The sequence below is a fragment of the Chenopodium quinoa genome, unplaced genomic scaffold (assembly GCF_001683475.1).
Source record: "Chenopodium quinoa cultivar QQ74 unplaced genomic scaffold, ASM168347v1, whole genome shotgun sequence".
NCBI classification, from domain to species: domain Eukaryota; kingdom Viridiplantae; phylum Streptophyta; class Magnoliopsida; order Caryophyllales; family Amaranthaceae; genus Chenopodium; species Chenopodium quinoa.
In genome coordinates, this window is record NW_018743206.1 from 13,579 (window position 1) to 29,110 (window position 15,532).

Below are 15,532 nucleotides of genomic sequence, written 5' to 3' on the forward strand. Positions count from 1 at the left end.
GATGAAGTTCTGGAAATCCGGTGCAGTCGGCTTATCAGAACAGGCGGTAGGCAGAAAAGGTCCGAAATGTCAGAGCAAGTTCAGGGGTCCGAATGTTCTCGCAAAGTTCTCAAATGTGAAAATGACCGAAGTCAGCACTTCCTTATATAGGCAAAGTGAGAAGGCGAAGGGTCGCTTCCAAATTCAAAATTTGGGCGGGAAAATCTCTCGGCCATTTGCAAGGTGACACCTGTAGCAGGTCGTCGCCTGTCACCGTGCGGCACCTGTCACAGGTGACACGTGACCAGTCACGTGCCACCTGTGAGGGGCAAATGATTAGGGGATTTTTATCCACCAATCACCGTCTGACAAGTGGACCAACCAGGTTCCGCCACGTGTCCTTCACGTAGGCCAATAGGAGCCTGCCACATGTCAATCACAGATACGTCCTCTACGGACCAATTGAGACACGCCACGTGTCCACCCATGCCAAATGGGAAAACCGGCCAACAAGGCCCAATCCTGTTTAGAGGCCCGGTCAGCCCTAGGTTTACCCTAAACCTAGAGAGTGGCACGCTTCTCAAGACTATAAATACTTAATTAATCCTCATTAAAGGGGAGGAAGCAATTAATCTCACCTGAAGAACGGAACAGAACAGAAACGTTACGGAAGACACTAATAACCGGCTAATCTCGCTAACAAAGCAGATTACCAACATTAAACACTCTCACCTAGAGAGATCTTATTACTTTAATTTCCGTATTAATTACTCCTTAATCAGGTACTAACTTGACCGTTGGAGGCGGAGCTCTCAGGAGTCTCCGTTATTTTGCAGGTACAGGCGTCCGGTTCCAGTCTCGGAATTGTAACTCTCCCGCAGGACATCAGAAAACCCCGAAACACCTTCCACTAAACAAAAAGAAAAAACAAGTTGCAACTCCAGTGAATTTCTACAGCCAAAACACCCACAAATTCGACCCTTAAATCCAACAAATTCGGCCAAAAAAACACCGATTCCTCAGCAAATTCAACATTCAAAATCGCAATCAAGTTGAAGACCTATAATCGGCAGCAAATTGAGCAATTTCGAGCAAAAATTTGGACCAAAAACCCTAAGAAATCCGAACCCATAAACCCTAGAAAAATTGAGCATTTCCCACAAAAATTCCCCCATTTTGAGCAAAAAATCTACTCAAAACCATAGGAATTCGAACCCTAGAAACCCCAAAAAAATCAATTAAAATTCCTGGCCTCATATTCGAGCAATGACTGAAAGTTTCGACTGGAAAAATCGATTAATTTCACCCCCAAAAACACCGGGGAAGTTCTAGCAAATTACAACAACAATAATTGAAGTTTGATTAGTGTAGCAGTTCGACATTGTTGAATTTGTTGAGTTTATTTCACCTAAGGTAAGATTTCTTGTATTTAGTGAAGTTGTATTTTTTTTTCGTCCAATTCATTAGTTCTGTTCTAGGGTTTTTTTTTTTAATTTTTGATTTGTGTTTCTGTAATGCGAAAACATTTCATGAAATTGAAGTCATAATTGCTATAGAATTCAGAATATGGTTTGAGGGAATGGCTCAATCATTTATCTTAAAATGCAATTTATAATTTCTGAAAATGGTTTGCAGTTTTGTTCTCTGAAAATGTGTTGAAAATGTCAATGAAAATGTCAAAAAGTATTGAGAATGTTACAAAAGTTAAGTTATAACATATCAGAACAGAATCTAATGAAGAGACTAGAAAACGCTTACTTATTTTGATCTTAGTCAGAACACTCATAAGAGATCAGAACCTATAGATTGAGACAGTCATCATCGCGATCAGCTGAAGTTAGCTTCTGTCATTCTGATCTCAAGCTGACTAATAATGATACAAGTATATATGTATATATAGTCTATATCCTCTGCTAGATTATTATTATTATGTATGACTTCGATTTATTGGGTTTCGTCGAAGCTTTAAAGAATATGGCATCCTTATGATCATTGGCAGCTTTGATCATCCAACTTAGCTATGTTTGAGTTAGTACTTGAAGGCGTTGAAGCTAAGGATCAAATGAGAAAATTGCTAAATGATGCATGGAGCTTTTGTTAACTATGTTGGTTTAATTCTCTAAAAGAAAAAAAAAAAAAAAAACTATGTTGGTTTAATATATGTAATTTTTTATGGCAGATTCATAATTATGCGAAAGTGAATTCCACAAGTTGCTCGAGGTTCTGGTTGTGGACAAACGATTAAGGCGGTAGTACGCATACGAGATTGTCTTCACTTGTGGTATATATATCTGAAGCATTCTTTGCAATATTAACTTATTTGTTCTGATTGGTATAATGATTGTGAATTGTATGAGATTTTTAATTGTGATATAATTGATTGGAATTGCAATAATACTTGCATCATTGGCTTAGATACCCGTTCAGGGCTTACTCATTAGGAGTAAGTCTTGAATAGTCCCAGGTTTGGGACTGTTCTTGAATGTTCTATCTCATTTAGGTGACAACTACTTGAACTGTTTTTGGGTCTAAGAAGATCATGGATCACTATTTCCCGATTGTTCTCTGGGTACATATGTAGATAGACGATTATCTACATTGTGTGCTTGGAGAACTATAGGGAAATGCTGCCGGATTTTCTTTAGAACCAAACTTTACAAGTAGTTATTAGTGAGATAGGACATTCAAGAATGGGTTAGGTTGGAGTGATAAGAGCCTTATTGGATCATGTCGTTGCATTTACATGAGATAAACTTTGAATGAAAATGTTTGATGCCTTATATTCTTGTTTATGGTTAAGGAGCTATATATGTTAGAAAATATACACATTATCTTAAAATTAATTTTGTTTTTCAGTGGTTGAAAATGGATCGAAGTTGGATGTATGGTAAACGAAATTGTACAAGTTTTTTACGAGGAATTGAAGAGTTTAGCACTGTTGCCTTAAAACACCAAACAGAGAATAAATCAAAGATTATTCTTTGTCCTTGTTGTGCCTGTAATAATTCGAGGGGATATCGTGATATAGTTGATATTAAAGATCATCTAATTCATCGTGAGTTTAAAGATAACTACACAAGGTGGACATGGCATGGTGAGAGCATATATATTGAGGCAAGTTCTAGTTATTGTCCAAGGGAAGATGAGAATCATTGTGATAATGATAATGAACACCAAGGTGAGGATATCGATACAGCTGATATTGGTGTTGAAAGTGAGAGTGAAGTGGAGAAGGACAGGATAGATGAAATGATGCATGATGTTGAAGACCATTTCACAGAGTGTCCCCAGAAGTATGATAGTATTTTGAGAGCTGAAGAAACCCCGTTATATCCTGGTTGTACGAAGTTCACTAAACTTGGTGCTTTTATGAAGTTATTTAACTTAAAGGCGAGCAATTGTTGGAACGACAAGGGTTTTACGTAGTTGTTAGAAGCCTTAGTAGTAATGTTTCCCGAAGGGAATGAACTTCCAAACTCCACCTATGAGGCCAAGAAACTTATGAGCCCCTTGGGTATGGAGTATGAGAAGATACATGCTTGTCCCAATGACTGTGTGTTGTATCAAAATGAGTATGCTGATTTGCATGAGTGTCCAAGGTGTGGAGTTTCTCGTTACAAGATGAATGATACTGGTGAGTTGTGTAAGAAAGGGTCTCCGACTAAGGTATTATGGTATCTTCCAATTATACCGAGATTTAGGAGACTCTTCTCGGATGAAAAAACTGCAAAATTATTGAGGTGACATGCTGATGGGAGGAAGAAAGATGGGTTAATGAGGCATCCTGCTGATTCCCCACAATGGAGGAACATTGATCGAAAGTTCAAGGACTTTGGTGAAGAAGATCGAAATCTTAGGCTTGGTCTCAGTACAGATGGAATGAACCCATTTGGGACACTAAGTACCCAATATAGCACTTGGTCAGTTCTTCTAACTATCTACAATTTGCCTCCTTGGTTATGCATGAAGTCTAGATACATTATGTTGTCCCTTCTAATATCTGGGCCTAAACAACCTGGAAATGACATTGATGTGTATCTAGCGCCTCTCATTGAAGATTTGAAATTGTTGTGGAATGAAGGTGTCCAAATTTTTGATGCATATAGTAAAACCAATTTCACTTTACGTGCCATGATTTTTTGTACGATAAATGACTTCCCAGCTTATGGGAATTTGTCGGGGTACACTGTGAAGGGAACAACTCCTTGCCCCATTTGTGAAGATGATTTGGAGGCATTACGCTTAGACAATTGTGGCAAGCATGTATACATGGATAATCGCACACATCTTCCTGAAGACCACCCTTTTAGATTCAATAAGGATGATTTTAATGGAAAAGTGGAGTTGAGAGAAGCTCGTGGCCCTTTACGTGCAAGTGAGGTTTATTAGCGGGTCAAAGACATTGAGAATGAGTTTGGTAAGCCTTACAAATTCAAATCAACTGGGGGTTACAAGAAGAAGTCTGAGCTGTGGTCTCTTCCATATTGGAGACATTTGGAAGTTAGACATTGTTTAGATGTAATGCATATTGAGAAAAATGTTTGTCATGCCATTGTGGGAACTTTATTAAATATGCCAGGAAAGACAAAGGATGGAGTTAAAGTAAGAAAAGACATGGCTTCTATGGGTCGTTCAGAGTTGGCACCCGAATCTCAAGGAAAACGCTGGTATCTTCCCCCAGCTTGCTTTACCTTGTCTAAAAAGGAAAAAACTAGCTTTTGTGAGTCATTGCATGGTTTAAAGGTCCCGGCTGGATTTTCTTCTAATTTTCGTAGACTTGTGTCAATGTCTGACTTGAAATTGGGTGGCATGAAATCTCATGATTGTCATGTCTTGATGCAACAATTATTACCAGTTGCCATTCGAGGAATTTTGCCACCTTAAGTGAGGTATACGATTACAAGATTATGTGTCTTTTTTAACACTATCTGTAGCAAGGTCATAAATCCAAGTATTTTAGATGACTTGCAAGCAGATGTACTTGAGACAATGTGTCGATTTGAAATGTATTTCCCCCCATCTTTTTTTGACGTGATGCCTCATTTGGTTATTCATCTTGTACGTGAAATTAAACTTTGTGGACCAGTGTGTATGAGATACATGTATCCTTTTGAACGAGAAATGGGTGACTTAAAGGTAAAAGTCATGAATCCGGCCAAACCTGAAGCTAGTATTGTACAACGAACAGTTGCTGAGGAAGTGGCAGCATGGGTTGCTCAATATCTTGCACGTTCACAGCAAATTGGGTTGCCAAAGTCTCGACACGATGGGAGGCTTGGAGGTCAAGGTATTATTGGCAGGAAAAGGATATCCATGGGCTTTGAAATGAAAAATAAGGCCGAGCTTTTTGTATTGCAAAATCTTAGTGAGGTTCATCCTTACTTGGACGAGCACATGCTTTTTCTTAAAAATAAATATCCTTCCAAAAGTGATCTTCAGCTGATAAAGGAGCATAATTGTTCATTCGTTACATGGTTCAAGGAACGAGTGATGTCCCAACTATCCACCACACCTAACGATATATCTGACACATTGAGATGGTTGGCATATGGTGCTAAATGCCAAGTCATGTCATATGAGGGATACAACATCAATGGGTATTCTTTTTACACTAGCCGACAAGATGACAAGTCAACAATGCAAAACAGTGGTGTTAAAGTCATCTGAGTATGTTAGTGCACATGATAAAAACACTTGTCGTGGATAAGAAGAAATTTTATTATGGAATCATTGAAGAAATAATAGAGCTGGATTATGTTGATTTCAAGATTCCTCTATTTCAATGTAAGTGGGCTGATAGTAGCCATGGTGTAAAAAAAGATGAAGGGGAACTTGACCCTTCTAAATCTTGGTCGTCGAGGGCATCTAGCTGATCCATTTATATTAGCTTCACAAGCAAAACAAGTTTTTTACATGGCTGACCCAGCTGATTGTAAGTGGTCAGTTGTTTTAGAAGGTAAAAGAAGGATACTTGGCATTGAAGATGTGGTGGACGAGGAAGAATATGATGAGCAATTTAATGAGTCACCACCTTCCGTTTGGAGCACCCCTCCAATAGTTGATGATTTTGACACAAAGTTGAAACGAAAAGATCATAATGAAGGATTTTATGTCGCAAAAGAGAAGAATGAAGTAGGTATGAATTCTGTGATTTTTTTTTTTCAATTTGTGTTACTAATTGCATAAATTGCTTATTATTGTTATGTGTACAAGTTTATAATTTAAAAATGATACAAATCGATGTCTTAATTTATTTGTCTTTTTTTTTCTTTTCAGGTAAGGGAGGATGAGGATATGCATAATCGTTCCATATCTTCGCAAGGTGAGGAAGTTGAGCCACACAATCAATCACAATCAGAGCAACAAACAACCGACATTCAGAAGAAGAAAAAGAAGCCAAGAGGTCCTTCAAAGGGCCTGAAATCCATGTCTGGGGTTCCTAGAGTGCTTGAATGGGATGAATTGTGTCGACCCATTGGAAAGTGGGAAAAAGCATACAAAACTCATCTTGGTGAAATAAGCCGTGCAAAGGTGTCTATATTGTATAAAGATTAGAATCAAGTTCCACAAGGAATAAAAGACACTTTGTGGGAAGATGTTAAGGTAATATTCACTATTGAATGTTAAATGTTATACTATTATATGATCATTTTGACATTATTTGAATATGATGAAAACAATTTATTTGAATATGATGAAATTCTTTACTAACTTTTTTTAATTTTTTTAATTTTTTTTGTAGAGAGAGTTTCAAATAGAAGAAGATGAAGACAAGAAAAAAAAGGTCCTACGCACTTGTGATAAAACTTGGAGAGATTTTAAAACAAAATTGGTCAGTGGTTGGATCTCATGTACTAGGAATATGCCGAAGGAGAAAAGAATGACGTATGTACTCTATGATTTCATATCTGAAGATATGTGGAAAACATTTGTGGAGGAGCATAGTACAGATGATTTTAAGGTTTGTGTGTATTAATATCAATGATCATGCAGGTTATTAATACTTTGTTAACGGATTCTTATGTACTAATCTTCATTTATGCTCGTGAAAATAGAAAATCAGTGAGAAGGCAAGACAAAGCCAGTCTTTCAACGAATACCCTCACCATTTAGGAGCCAAATCATATGGTGAAATGAATATTGTATGGCGTAGAAAAGGGTATATTCCCACAGCTTCTTCAGCATCCAGTACTTCATCTTGTTCTTCGGTTGTGTCTAGTTTGCCTGATAGGACATATGCTTGGCTTTTAGCAAGATCAATAGAAGATGATAAGGGAAATCCTTATTTGCCGGATGAGAAAACAAGAGAGGTGAAAGAATCCATTGTAAGTATATAATAAGTCTTTATTTCAATTTTTAATATATTTTGTTAAGTTTATGTATTGCAACCAAAGTTTTCTAACTTGAAGTCTTTGTGTAGGATAATTGGAGAAAGCAACAAGCTGATGGAAAATTTGTTCCTAATAGGCATGATGATATCTTATCTCGTGCCCTTGGGAAAAAAGATCGTAATGGTCGGGCAATAGCATTTGGCAGTGGAATTGGCATTAAAACTGTATGGGGATCCGGAGAGAGGCGTAGTGGCCGACGTGGTAGGGAATTCGGAGATGCTGAGCTGGAAGAATTAGAGGCAAGAGTAGCCCGGAGGGTACGGGAGGAGACTATGCAGGAGATGGATTCTAAAATGGATTCCATGGTTCAAGAGAAGTTTATGTTATTTGCTAAACAAATTGGTATTCAAATTCCAACTGAATTGATGGAAATGAATAACATAGGCCGGACGACTCAACAAAATCCTAGTAGTTGACAATCAGTGGGTGATGATCCATTTGCAAACATACAGGTATCCAAAACTTTGTTATTTTATATTTTTTATCTTTTTTTTTTGTAATGATTTATGACTGCGACATACTTTTAACTTTGTAACTCAGTTTTCTTTTTTGTTTATAATGATTTTTTTCTATCTTTGTAAGGAACCGGTTCCATGTCTGCTATCATTGTTGAAAAATGACTCTGAGAAAGTCATTGTCGCTGAAGGTACATATCATCCGGAGTTAATCCTTGATCATCATAGTAACCTCCTTCCAGATCACGTGAGGGTAAGTGTTAATGATTTTTTTGACGAGTTCAAAGAATTCTCGGTTCCAGTTCCTTCTTCAGTCATCAAGAAACTTAAGCATGCTCACGGTACATTTACCCAATGGCCGAAAGACTTGGTTTCACTCATGCATGACAAGGTAAATTATTTTTGTAACAATTTACTTATAGTTTTCCATACAAAATATAGCAAATTGTTGAATAGATTTGCTTTACTATTGATTAGGAATTCATATCAAATAAGAACGATGATAACAACAAAGCGGCCAAAGAAAACATGCAAGACAAACTGAAAGTAGTTGAAAGTGGTCACGAAACAAAAGAATCCAACACCAATCCAAAAAAAGTTTTTCTTATGGATTATGCTTTGGAAAACTTGTCTCAGAAGTGTGGGTCTTTGAATGGTTTGTTATCTTCATTACCCGAAGGTGAAACTATTAAGGTAAAGGTTGATGCTTGGACCTTTAGTTATGAAGATAGTAAGGACATCATTATCAGACGTGGAGATGTCAATCAACTTCTCACGGGAGCTTGGCTGAATATTTCAGCTTTGCAAGTTTTTATGATGTAAGATATTCAAATTTCACTCTTCCCATATATACTTATTTATTACCATTTATAATGTTATTACATGATATATATGTAGGGCCTTGAGTGACTTACTCGATACGGTGGATGTGGCTTCCATTGGATTCATGTGTCCGGAAATGATTTCAGAAACCTATTTGCATAGTGTTGCATATCGTATCCTGCTATACATGACACATGTGATAACAAAAATCTAAGCAGTTCATCTTATGCCCATACCATGAAAAGTATAAACTTTGAACTTGTATTTATTTGAACTTTGCAAATTGTTGATATTATTTTACTCTTTTACAAATGTGTGTCTAATTTATTATGTAGGAATCATTGGGTTCTTTTGGTCTTATGCATGGCTAAGCGTGAAGTCATCATCTTTGATTGTTTGAGGCAGAAGCGAAATTTAGCAATTAAGTTTGCAATGACAAAGTAAGTCTAGTTTGTTATTAATGTCATGATTTTATGTGTGTAAGGATATCATATATGTTATTTGTTTCAAATGTGTAGTGCTTTTCGAAGTTTCAAGGCATTAAGTGGACAATCTAGGGGAAGTAAATTAACATGGCATTTGGGACAGGTTACCTTAATTTCTTACCCTAACTTTTAGTTTCTTAATAATTTAAGTATAGCAATTTAATTCAACTTATAAATATAATACATGTAGTGTCCTCAACAATTGGGTGGAGTGAGTGTGGCTACTACGTCATGCGTTATATGTACGAAATACTTGAACATCACCAAAGCAGTGAGGATCTTATTCAGGTATGAGTTGTCAAATATTTCATTTTTGTTTGATAAATACAATTTGATGTTAGCTACAATCTTGAATTAAAACTTTCCTATTGTATATTTGTTGTGTTGATAGGATTTTTCAAGAACTACACCGTACACCGAGGAGGAGATAAATGAGATTCGAGATATTTGGGCAGAGTATTTTATATGTAATGTTGAACTTTTGATTTACACTTAGCGCATGTTGGACTCTTGTTTTGGATTATAGGCTTGACATGAAAGATTTTGGTTAATTGGTGTTGGGATGATGAGTATAATGTCTATGATATTGAGATGAAAATTATTGGACAGGTTGTTAATATAATGTCGTCATTCCCAATTTTATGGGTAGGCCAAAATACAAAGGAGACTCTGCCGAAATTTACATTTGCATTATTCAATAATATTGCATTTTAATTTCAATTATATTAGCGTTAGCATATAACTTTATACCACTAGCAAGGAAAACAGGTACTAAAAACATATACAAGGCAATTATTATAATTAAAAAAAAAAATTCACCTCTTTTGCGTCACTCATTAAACAAACAAGTGACGCAAATAAAGCAATTTTGTATTGTCTAGTCAGTCATTTGCGTCACTCCTATATAAACAAGTGACGCAAATAACAAACAAGAAGTTTATCAGAAGACTCATTTGCGTCGCTCCTTTATAAAGGAGTGACGCAAATAACAAACAAGAAGTTTATCAGAAGAGTCATTTGCGTCACTCCTTTATAAAGGAGCGACGCAAATGATTCTTATTTGTGTTGGGCCTAGGAGCGACGCAAATGATTTTTTAAGTCATTTGCGTCGCGAGCAGTTGCGTCGCTCATAGAAGCGACGCAAATACACTATAAATGAGCGACGCAAATACCCTGTCACTCTTTGATCTTCCTTGGAGCATATCGTTACTACTTTGGGGCCAGGGTTTGACGATTGGAAATGGCGACCCTCCACCTTACTAGTTGCATTTGGCAGACTTGGTGTTTATTCTGCAGGTGATGTTCGTCATTATGCCTTTCTTGCCTCTCGGTTAAAGCCTGCTGGGTTACAGACAAAGCTTTTACGGCATGATGGCGTTGTTGGCCTTGGTTGAGCCTTCGCGGATGCGTTGCTTCTTTATAATGGAGTGGTTGAGTATGACATTCTGAGTAATCCTAGTGAGCTTGCTGCCCCTAAACTCATGAAGAAATTGGCAGATATATATTTCACAAAGGTTACCCCATCTGTAGAATTCACCTTCTCTTTGTCTCCTCGTCAATCAGCATTGTGGAGATCGCAGCAAGGAGTTCACACCTCTTCTTGGATATGGGCTGTCCCTATTTTTGGGTTGGGTCAGACGATGAACAGGAAGATATACCGATGTGTGCTGTGCTACCGGATGGGTGTTCCATTATTCTATGTCGGGACGCTGTGCTCTGCTTGTTCCCGAGTTTTTACTGGGGATATTTTCAGCGACCACACGGTGTCATGTTATGGTATTGTGGGTATTAGACATCGGCATAATGTTGTTCGGGATATCCATGTTGATATTTGCAACAGATCCGGGATTTCAGCAAAAAAGGAGGTTGACATAGGATTGTCTGGTGGGAATGACGGGGCCCTCAGACCTGTCGATGTGTTACTTTATTCATGGGATTGTGGTCGTGATGTATGTGTCGAATTCACAAGGTCTTCTCCTTTGACACATACAGGGCTAGCTGACTTTATTCTTGGACGATTTGTGGCTGATGTGGCTCATCGGAAGCGAGTTAAGAACGAAGCTCGTTGTAGGGAGAATGTATATGGTTTCATTCCCTTCTCCTTTTCTTCTCTTGGGGAATTAGAGAAGGAGGCTGTTGCGTTGCTGAAGTGAGTTCAGAGGTTATCGACGACATAAGACATTGGGGCTCGTGCAGCAGCTCATATCTTCCCTAGGTAGGCTTTGCTATAGCTAGAGAAGTGGGAGCCCAGATTGTATATCGGCTTCCCACTAATTTATTGTAGGTTGTTTGACTTTTGTTTTTGAGATATAATAATAATAATAATAATAATAATAATAATAATAATAATAATAATAATAATAACAACAATAATAATAATAATTGTCTGGGCTTTCTATAGAACTTTATGGGCTTTCTGACTTTGATCCTGGACGGGTAGTGACTGATGCGGACAATCGGAAGCGGGTCAAGTACGAATCTAATTGTCGAGCAATTGGATATGGCTTCCTTCCTTACTCTTTATCTTCTCTTGGCGAGTTAGAAAAGGAGGTTGTTGTATTACTAAAGCGGATCTACAAGTTCTCAAAGACTGATCACGGCATTGGGGCGCGTGCTACAGCTCATATTTATACTAGGATCAGTTTTTCTATAGCTAGAGAGTGGGAGCCCAGATTCTATATGTTGTATAACTCTATATGTGTAGACACCCATTTGTGTCTCCCCAAAACTAAACCCAGTGATGAGTACCTTTCACGTCGAATCATAATCGAATGAAGCGAAAGTGTGGAAAGGTCTAGTGTTGCGGAAAGTTTTTATTTTCTTTTCTCTTCTCTCTGTTTTTGAAAACTTATTTTAAGAAAACAACCAATCCAGTTTGGTTGGTCCATGATATGGGTCCAATAGTAGTGTAGTTGGATGGGGCTTGCAAAGACCTTTCCAACGATATATTATAAGCCCAATTCCGATGAATATTGAGGAAGTTATGGTCAATTTACTAAACTGGGCCCGGTTTGAGCTTTATGTACGGCCCAATGATCTTGGGGAGGGCCTAATATGATTTATCAGTCCTAATTCAATTAGCATTGATAATTTGACTTTGTTGACTTTTCAGAGTTTGAATCAAGATCAAATAGCATTTTTGAAGAAATTATATTATTTTTATCCTCTAGTACGGTAAACTTATCAGATTTTTCGAAAACGCGTTAAAATCGAGCTTGGCGTCCAACCCCAGGCCTTGGCGCGATTGCGCCTGGCGCTAGTGCTGGTGCCTGGCGCCAGCTAGTCAGGGTTGGCGCCAGCTCTGTTTTCTGAGCGTCAGACTCTGTTTTGTTAAATTATCCTTTTTGGCTGATTTTCTTTATAAATATCGTATTAAAAACTCCGTTTTCATTCACGAATTCTCACCATTCATTCACCAATTATCACCATCTACATTCATTCACCAATTTTCATCATCTACATCCATCATTCATCAACAATCATTATTCTTTAGCATTCTCTAAATCATTCATCTTTCTCTTCATCTTTCAATTCTCTAAACTTTGTTTTCACATACAAAATTCCGCATTCACAAGATCTAGAAACACCTAGCCATATTCGAAGTTGCCTTCGCCCTAGACGTGAAAGGTTTTAATTTCTGAGGGTTTGGTCCCAAATCTCTCTTTCAATTATTTAATTTAATTGTTTGATTATTATTTTCCTTGAAGTTACTAACGTGTGTATTTTGTTATTAGAAAGAGGTATGAGGCATCAAAGTAAGTACTTTAATGTTTTATTGATGTTATGATGTTGAAATCATGTTTACATTGTTGTTATGATATTCCTAGTATCATGTCTAGGGTAACTTTAATATTAAATATGATTGTTACGATGCTTCCTATGTTCTTCCTAATACTTATGATTGTTAGTATCATGTTAGGGTTAAAGATTTGATTTTTATTGCTTAGTGACATGCTAGGGTTTGTTATTAATCTTGTTAGTATCATGCCTAAGCTAGGATCTTGCTATGTTTATTATGCTTTAATATTAACATGAACATGATTATAATTGTTATAATTTATAATTATAATTATTGTTATGATTATTATTGTGTTGCTTGATATTTATATTGTTATTGCTTGATCACACCTTTTATGCATGTTTAAAGGGAATTTGTACTTGTAATCACGCTTAATAAGATAGTTAATAATCTTGTTTAGGTTTAATGTGATTATAATTCAAGTGATCGCCAATAATAGTTTATTTGTGCATTAATGTTCAACCAACATAGATTAAACAGGTTTAGGATTAATCCTATTGATTGCATGTTAATCAGAAAGCGCACATGAATACGATCAGAATAAAGTAGAGGCCTATTATTAGGGCAGATTCAATCTCTTTTAGGTTGGATTTGTACCTTCATCCCCGAACCCTTATTTGGTTCAAGACCTTATGGAGTTGAAGATCTCTTGGATCGTTAAAGGGTGTAACCTTTACCTCGTGAACGGTTCACAAGTTCCTTAAAAAACTTGTTGGCGACTCTTTTGCTCTATCTTCTTCCCTTTTGGACGCCACCGTACTTTAGTGTATGATCACAGTGGGGTTCAAGATAGTGGGATTTAAAGGCTTGAATTATTCCCTACAATATGATTTTGAGATATAATAATAATAATAACAACAACGGCTACTACTACTACTACTACTACTACTACAACAACAACAACAACAATAAAAAGAGATTTATAAGGAGGTATATGGCAAATTTTTCATCCTAATGTGAGATAGTGTTAGTTTTTGTACTACGTGTCCATCAACAAGTTGTCAAACTATGTAAAACTTATTTAATACTAAGCTATAATATGTAAAATGATTTTTACATTTTAAAAAAATCATCATTATAAAAAAATTACTCAATAGTATGGGTCTAAATTAGTTCTCAAATTTCTACATCGTACGAATTTTAAAAGATAATGTTTAATGTTTTTTTAAAAAAACTTTGTGACGTAAGCAGAAAGAATGTTTTTATCTGCTTAGGTATAATTTTATATTGTCATGAGTTCGTTAGTATTTCTCCTCCCTTTTCTCAGAACCTAATATTTAGTTTTTATAACACGATCTCTCTCCTAAAAATCATATGTTTAGATGTTGCTAAATTTTCCCCAATACCGAACCAGAAATATGCGTTTTAATTTCGACCGGTTTTTGGTATTGTTTGCTCTATCCTACTTCCTGATTGAATTTTTTCTCATTTTTCTAAAACCCATATGTGTTCTACATATGGACATAACCCTCTGGGAATTCATGCTCCATCTACCTGATTGAACGCTCCGTGCAACAAAGGGTACATCCGAGATGTTGAATTCACCAAACCATGGAAGCGAGTTTTTCCTAAAACTCGTGGTGTCCCATCCACTCGCGCCAACCCTTCACGGTTAGGCTTCCGCGCGGTGCATCCGGACAATTAACTATGGACCCTCTTTGACTAAACCATATCCCGAAATTTAGAGAACTAGAGCCATGGTTAGGTTGCGAACTCATTGCATCATATTGTGCCTACTTAACTAATTGTGCATTATTTGTTGTGCATATATATTCTATGTTTCTCTTAACCATTTGTTGACTTGTGTTGAGATTAAATAAATTAATGACTTAAAGAACTTTGCCTAATTGGTTAATTAATTAATTAATTTGAGTCTATAAAGTCTATTTTTATTTTAATCGAAATTGACCTAGTACGACTTTAGGCATACCCCAGTTGACTAATAACACCGAAAACAGTCCTACACCGAAGTTCCAATATTGGCGCCAAGGTCTGAGCTGTAGCGCCACACGGTGGAGTGTAGTGCCTGACGACAGCTATGTTGTCTGGCGCCAAGCTCTACAGTGTGACGCCAGTCCTGTCGCTTGGCCGACAGTTCGGATTATTTGTCGAGTCATCACCTAAGGTCTAATTAATCAGTTTTCTGTTTAATTCGGTTAATTTTGCTGTCAATAATGTTTAATTGAATTAATGATCGAGTTTAGGCACTAAGTCCCATGGTCTTACACAAGAGTACAAACATGTCACTTACACTCAACGCACACACCAATACACATACTTTGACCATGATTAAGAGAGTCTTGTGTGCGCGTTTTTCTGTCATTTTTTTAAGGGGGTAAGTCGGATATTAATCCTCCAATAAAATAATAATACTTAATTCCCTAAAAATATGTACATTATTTTTTGCCAAAAATATGCACCCTTTTTCTTTTTTCTTTTTTCCCTTAAAATAAACCATAAAGTCAAGATGATTCGAGTCAAGTAATAAAACGCAAAATGGTTTAATTTACAGCGCGTGGTCAAGAAAGAAAGGACGATTAATCAAAGATAACCTCTTCGAACAAGTCCAACTTTTCGATAAACCTATAGCTCGCAAGAGAA

The 15,532-nt window shown here is 36.8% G+C and overlaps 2 long non-coding RNA genes across 2 annotated transcripts; both read left to right on the top strand.

Annotated features, from left to right (window-relative positions):
- Positions 1 to 8,850: 8,850 nt before the first annotated feature.
- On the top strand, positions 8,851 to 9,303 carry LOC110734005. The gene is made up of 3 exons (XR_002513737.1): positions 8,851 to 8,891; positions 8,983 to 9,087; positions 9,166 to 9,303. It is a non-coding gene; the product is annotated as an uncharacterized LOC110734005 (long non-coding RNA).
- Positions 9,304 to 9,349: 46 nt separating this feature from the next.
- On the top strand, positions 9,350 to 9,852 carry LOC110734006. Its single transcript, XR_002513738.1, has 2 exons — positions 9,350 to 9,420; positions 9,524 to 9,852. It is a non-coding gene; the product is annotated as an uncharacterized LOC110734006 (long non-coding RNA).
- The last annotated feature ends 5,680 nt before the right edge of the window (positions 9,853 to 15,532 follow it).